This window comes from Furipterus horrens, unplaced genomic scaffold (assembly GCF_987537825.1).
Source record: "Furipterus horrens unplaced genomic scaffold, mFurHor1.1.pri manual_scaffold_17, whole genome shotgun sequence".
Taxonomy (NCBI): domain Eukaryota; kingdom Metazoa; phylum Chordata; class Mammalia; order Chiroptera; family Furipteridae; genus Furipterus; species Furipterus horrens.
Window position 1 is genome coordinate 81310203 of NW_028327187.1, and position 7496 is coordinate 81317698.

The following is a 7496-nucleotide window of genomic DNA, read 5'->3' on the forward strand; positions in this document are numbered from 1 at the left end:
TTTTATGGTGGAAATCTTATATAATGGTATGCTATTTTGCACCTCTTCCCATCTCTGTGTTCAATGATGTCATGTTGATAACTTGAAGTTGGCCATGGTGAGAATAGTTACACAAGGGAAAATAGCAAATACTACATACAAATCAGGAAGTTTTGTTCTTCAGACAGCCAGTGGTTAAATACAGGGTGGGAAAAAGTAGGTTTATAGTTTTTTGTATGGAAAACAATAAAATAATTAACAAATAATAATAGGAGAATAAACTGTTTTACATACTCATAACAGTAAACCTGGTTTTCCACATCCTGTACTCATTAGCGTACCACTGCATGGGAGCCATTAACATACAGGTGGTGATTAAAATTATATGAATGAATGTGATCACCCAGGTAGAGCATAGAATGGGGTGAAAAGAGGATCCAGAAATTGAACTAGGAAGAGAAGCTTCAAAACCACAAATCAGAATCTCCCAGTGGTTAGAAAAGCGGAACTGCCTGACGTGGAGGGTTTTCCACGGGATCAAAAAGTGGAGTGCACCAAGTGTCGCGGGAGCAGGTTTTTGGTTCCTTGCTTCTGCGACATGGCCTTCAATTTTGGGGCTCCCTCGGGTACCTCGGGCACCGCTGCAGCCACCGCAGCCCCCGCGGGTAGGTTCGGAGGATTTGGGACAACATCTACAACAGCAGGTTCTGCATTCAACTTTTCTGCTCCAACTAACACAGGCAGTATTGGACTCTTCGGTGGTACTCAGTATAAAGGTTTTGGATTTGGTACTGGTTTTGGCACAACAACTGGAACAAGTACTGGTTTAGGTACTGGTTTGGGAACTGGACTGGGATTTGGAGGATTTAATATGCACCAGCAGCAGCAGCAACAAACTACTTTAGGTGGTCTCTTCAGTCAGCCTACACAAGCTCCTGCCCAGTCCAACCGATAAACACTGCCAGTGCTTTTTCTGCTCCAACACTGTTAGGAGATGAGAGAGATGCTATTTTAGCAAAATGGAATCAGCTGCAGGCCTTTTGGGGAAGAGGAAAAGGATATTTCAACAATAACATTCCACCAGTGGAATTCACACAGGAAAATCCCTTTTGCCGATTCAAGGTAGTAGGTTATAGTTGTATGCCCAGTAATAAAGATGAAGATGGGCTAGTGGTGTTAGTTTTCAACAAAAAAGAAAGATATTCGAAGCCAGCAACCGCAGTTGGTAGAATCATTGCATAAAATTTTGGGAGGAAACCACACTCTTACAGTAAACATAGAGGGTGTTAAAACATTGCCAGATGATCAGACAGAAGTTGTCATTTATGTTATTGAGCGTTCTCCAAATGGTATTTCAAGAAGAATTCCAGCTACAACACTATATTCCCATTTCGAGCAAACCAATATAAAAACACAGCTGCAGCAACTTGGTGTAACCCTCTCTATGGGAACAGAACTTTCTCCTGCACAGATCAAACAGCTTTTACAGAATCCTCCTGCTGGTGTTGATCCTATCATCTGGGAACAAGCCAAGGTGGATAACCCTGATCCTGAAAAGTTAATTCCTGTACCAATGGTGGGTTTCAAAGAACTTTTTCAAAGACTAAAGGTTCAAACTCAGATGACTAAGCAGCATCAGACCAGATTAGATATTATATCTGAGGATATTGGTGAATTACAGAAGAATCAAACTACAACTATGGCCAAAATTGCACAATACAAGTGGAAACTCATGGACCTTCCCCATAGAACCTTACAGGTCCTAATCATACAGGAAATTCAGAGGAAGAGTGGATATGCCATCCAAGCTGATGAAGAGCAGTTATGAGTTCAGCTAGATACAATTCAGTGTGAACTAAATGCGCCTACTCAGTTTAAGGGCCAATTAAATGAACTGATGTCCCAAATCAGGATGCAGAATCATTTTGGAGCAGTCAAATCTGGAGAAAGATACTACGGAGATGCAGATCTGTTACGAGAAATCAAGCAGCATTTGAAACAACAACAGGAAGGCCTCAGGCACTTGATTAGCATCATAAAAGATGATCTAGAAGATATAAAATTGTTAGAACATGGATTGAAGGAAACCATCCACATCAGAGGTGGTGTCTTTAGTTGACAGATCACAAACTTGTGTTAAAGGTCTGTGAAATATATCTTCTTGCTACATCAGGCCTTCCCTAAGAATGAAACTGACCACGTGGAGAAAAAAAGAAAGAAAATCCTCTTCTGGCTTGGTTTTTGAGAAGGTTACTGACAGATTATTGTTCTTCAGATTTTAAATAAGTCACTTCACAGCTCTTCAAAGACACCCTTTAACAGATTTATATCTAAAAGCTGTTAATTACTTCGAGAAGTACATAGTTACCAACAATGTACTGTTGTACATTTTTACAACAGTGTTTTTCTGAAAAATAATCAGTGTTTAATGATTATTCTCCATTGAGCCTGTACTCTGCTTTCCATAGCAAGTAAATATGCAATATCTACTTTGCACATAAAATGTAAAAAAAAAAAAAAAGAATCTCCCAGTGGTTTTCACAGTACTAAAAAAGAGGAAAGTTATAGTTTTCCCACTATGTAGCTGAAGCTTCTAGTCAGGAAGACAAAGTGTTAGCAAGTTAGGTTAACTTGTCTCCTGGAGACAAGTCAGAGAGTGAGAAATGAGCAAGTTGCCTGGTCAAAAAAATTGTATCCTGAAATCCAAGTGTTTGTTAAGCTAAGCTAATAAAAGAACAGGAATGTCTGCATTGCCTAATTGGGCAGAAATGAGGATGGCATATGGTAAGAATCTTAGCATATGTAAAACCAACCAACAAAGTAACTCCTTTATTCACACATTTGTGTATCTCCAAAAGGATTTATTGAGCACCTTCTAGGTACCGAGCATAGGCTAGGCCGTGAACACAGAGTGGATAACACATCCATACAGTAAGTACTGGAAAATTGTGGTCAGAGAAATCTCAGAGTATATGGGGTTTGAGCTGGGCGTTGAAGGTTAGTCAAGAAGTATCTGGAAGGAAAGAAGAGTGTGGGACTGTTCTCCAAATAAAGTGTAACAGAAATAGAAAAGACCTAGAGCCAGGAATAATAATTTTTAAAAGTATATTTTATTGATTATGTTGTTACAGTAGTCCCAATTTTTCCCCTTTTGCTCCCCTCAGCCCAGTACCCCACTCCCCCCAGCAATCCCACACCCCTTAGTACATGTCCATGGGTCGTGCATATAAGTTCTTTGGTTTCAATCTTTCCTATATTATTCTTAACTTTTTCCTGTCTATTTTGTACCAACCAATTATGCTTCTTAATCCCTGCATCATTTCCCCATTTCTCCCCCTTCTCCCTCCCAGCTGATAACCCTCCAAATGATCCCAATACCTATGATTCTGTTCCAATTCTGGTTTGCTTCATTGGATTTTTTTATTTTTTAGATTCAGTTGTAGACAGCTTTGAGTTTGTTGTCATTTTAATGTTCATAATTTTGATCTTATTTTTCTTAAGTCCCTTTAACATTTCATATAATGATGGTTTGGTGATGATGAGCTCCTTTAGCTTTATCTTGTCTGGGAAGTACCTCATCTGCCCTTCCAATTTAAATGATAGCTTTTCTGGATAGAGTAAGTAATCTTGATTGTAGGTCCCTGCTTTTCATCACGTTGAATACTTCTTGCCAGTCCCTTCTTGCCTGCAAAGTTTCTTTTGAGAAGTCAGCTGACAGTCTTATAGGCACCCCTTTGTAGGTAACTCTCTGCTTTTCTCTTGCTGCTTTTAAGATTCCCTCTTTATCATCAACCTTTGGCATTTTAATTATGATTTGTCTTGGTGTGGTCCTCCTTGAGTCTAGCTTGTCTGGGACTCTCTGTGCTTCCTGGACTTGTATGTCTATTTCCTTCGCCAAATTTGGGAAGCTTTCCGTCATTATTTTTTCACTTAAGCTTTCAATTTCTTGCTCTTCCTCTTCTCCTTCTGGCACCCCTATGATTTGGATGTTGGTATGTTTAAAGTTGTCCCAGAGGTTCCTAAGCCTCTCCTCCTTTTTTTCAATTCTTGTTTCCTCATTTTGTACTGGTTGACTGTTTTTTCTTCCTTATGTTCCAAATCATTGACTTTAACCTTGGTTTCCTTCCCTTCACCATTGGTTTTGTGTGAATTTTCCTTTGTTTCATTTAGCATAGCCTTCACTTCTTCCCTTATGCATCTGCCATACTTAAGCATATCTGTCAAGCCTGTGAGCATGTTTATCACCAATATTTTGAACTCTACATCTGTTAGGTTGGCTATCTCCTCATTGCTTAGTTCTCCCAATGGAACCTTGATTTGTTCCCTCTTTTGGGTCATACTTCTCTGTCTCCTCATCTTGACAGGCTCCTGTGTGTGTTTGCCTTTGTGTCTTAGGTAGCACTGTCACTCCTGTAACATTGTAAGGGGTGGAGCCTTAGGGATTCCTCAGTACAGGGTGACCTGTTTCACCACGTTGTGGCACTCTATGTGGGGAGGGGTCTGAGAGGGAACAATGCCTCTTGCTCAGCACTGGCCCCTTTTCCAGGCACTTCTCCTACTTCCATATGGGACTGACGCCCCTCTAGTTGTTGCCCTGGCCATCGTTCCAAGGGTGGGTGGTTCTGCGGATGTTCTAGGACTGCGGGGTCCTTTAAACAAGTGAACTCTGCTGTGAGACTGGCAGTTTGTGCCTCCACCCAACCCCCACTGGTTTGTACAGTTAGAAGCAATGAGGCTTGATTTTCTCTGGCGCTGGGACCGTGAGCTGCGTCGTCTGGTCAGGAACTAGGAACACTCCCCAGGTGTCCCTCACTACTTTTTAAAATGTGTCACTTCGCTTTCCACTGGCACACCGCCGCCGCCGCCACCACCGCCACCATCACCACCACACTGCGTCCTCTCCACCCAGCTCTGCCCCTCCTACCTGTCTGAATGAGTATTTCTTCCTTATATCTTTGTTTGTTGGACTTCCATGCAGCTTGATTTTCTTGAACATCTGGTTGTCTTTAGGTGTGAGATAGTTGTATATAATAATTCTTTTTTAAAAAGACTTTATTTATTTTTAGAGAGAGGGGGAGATAGGGAGAAAGAGAGGAAGAGAAACATTAATTGGTTGCTCGCACCCCTGCACAGGACCAAACTGCAACCCAGGCATGTGCCCTGACTGGGGATTGAACCAGTGACATTTTGCTCTGTAGGATGATGCCTGACCAACTGAGCCACACTGGTCAAAGCAGAGATAATAATTCTTAACACTTAAAGAATTCTTAGTCTATGCCAAACACCATTCTATGAGCTTTATGTTGACTATCTCATTTAATCCTCAAAACAACCCTATGAGAGACTATTATCCCAATTTTACAAATGAGGAAACTGAGGCCAAACCACAAGGAAGTGGCAGATATGGCATTATGAAGCCAGACAGTCAGGCTCCAGAGCCTACAGCTTGAACTAATACCACACTTACCTCCTCATTTGCAAGGTGTTTTCATGAGGGTTTGTGTGGATATAGACCCAACTAGAGTACAGAGACTGGGAGTCCATGAGACAGAAGAGTTTGATAGGTAAGGAGGGAGGCAAATTCAAAGATTCTTGAATTCTATAGATACTTCCATCAATTTAGAGTAAGTATGGCAAACCCAACTTTGAATCCTGAATCTGACGTTGATTAGTATGTGACATAGGACAAAGTCAGTGATGGCTTCAATTTCCTCACCTTTTCAGTGGATGTGTCAATGACAATTCTGAAAGGTTGCTGTGAAGATTAAATGAGTAAGTATATAATGCATCCACTACAGAGTAAGTCACCGTAAATAGAGGCCATGACTATTACTACTTAATGACTACTTGCAGAGTTCTCAGCATAGTCTTAAGAATAATTAGTTTAATGTTCTTAGTGATTCTCAAATGCCCATCTAAGTAAAAACACATTAATTTTATTTTATCATTTCCTCTCCTGTTAACTCATGACTTAGGCTGTTGGACACTCTATAGACTTGGTTTGCTGGTGCCTTCCAGTTGGCAAGTATGAACAAAGACTGATTTGGGTTAGGGAATTGCTCCACATGTGTGCCCACCATTCCTAGTGGGTAGTGAACCCTATGGGGTGCTACCATTAGGGTGAGGACAGCTAGAAAGAAGGAGTTTAGATCTCAACTTCTCATCTTGATATTGGTTCCTGTATCACAGCTAGACTCTGGAGATATCTGCATTGCTTAATCCCTTTGATCTATACCAGTTCAGTTCTGGGAAGATAGCAGTGAATAACTGGAAATGCAAGGTCCAGGCACCCTGTAGGGACTCTGACCTCTCCCCATTTCATAGTAAATCTCTTTCTTCTCTAATAAAGTGTCATTTTATTTTATATCTTCCTGGAAATGCAGTTACTAGAGGTGCATAATTGAAAGCATGACTAGGATTAGCTGCCATTGTCAAGAATCTTGAAACTGTAAATCCTAGTAATCAGGACTCTAAATCAAGGAGGACAGCAAGAGCAAAATCTTTTACTTTTCACGTGCAAATGTCTTAATGTAAAGCTGTCACCCAAAATAGAAAACCAAAAAAAAAAAAAAATTCTCTTCTAGGTCCCAAATGTCTGCCATGGGATCTGAAACTTCTTACAGGTGACTTATATTGAAGTAGAGTGGATTCCTTCCCCTGAAGTTCTGTCTGCAGGCTGGCAAGTAGGCTCTGCTGACTATCTGAGGGAGGTGCCAGGGCAAACACACTGTTTCCTGCTCAGGCCATAATGGCTATCTCACACAACAGGCAAATAAGCACATGTGGCCTCAAATTTCACAACATTCTGTTTTCTTGCAGTGGTTCTAGAGCAGATAGTCTGGATTGGGAGAGGGCACATCACACTAAGTTGCTTCACCTTCACTGCAGTGGATGACTAAAGTGATTCTGCTGGCCTCAGCATTTTCCCACAATTCCCTAGAGGTCAGTAGACTTCCAAGAGTATCCTTGGGGTTGGAGTAAAACTGGGACCACAGAGACTTCCAGCCGAGATGGAGGCCTAGACTGACACGCTCCATCTCCCTCCACAACTAAGAGGGACTACAACTATTGCAAAGCCAGAAATAACCAGAAGTTTCAGAAAATAGAGCTACATGGAAGTCCAACATATGAAGTTATAAACAAGTGGTGCTTGTCGGGATGGGTAGGAGGGGTGAAGCTGGGCAAGAGGTCAAGCTGTGCTGGTGGCAGTGGCAGCAGTGACAGCGGTAAGCACAGACACTCGTATCTAAGGGGAGGTGAGAAGCACCAGGGCTGCAATCCAGACCCATCAGCTTGTGATTCCAACCCTGGGGAAGGCAGATCCCCATTGTCTCAGACTGTGAGGCCCAGAGGGCATGGGGATGGAGGAGGAGGCTCCTGGTCTCTCAGCAGAGAGTGAATGGCAGGAATCCATCTTGGACCCCCGCCACCCCCCACAAAGCGCCACAGTGTGGTGAGAAGGGTCGCCCAGTAGTGACGAGTGCAGAGGGCTCCACTCCCCTATAGCATAGAAGGTG

The 7496-nt window shown here is 42.1% G+C and overlaps 1 pseudogene; it reads left to right on the forward strand.

The window, feature by feature from the left end:
• The first annotated feature begins 577 nt into the window (after positions 1 to 577).
• Positions 578 to 2269, forward strand: LOC149991420 (nucleoporin p54 pseudogene; annotated as a pseudogene).
• The last annotated feature ends 5227 nt before the right edge of the window (positions 2270 to 7496 follow it).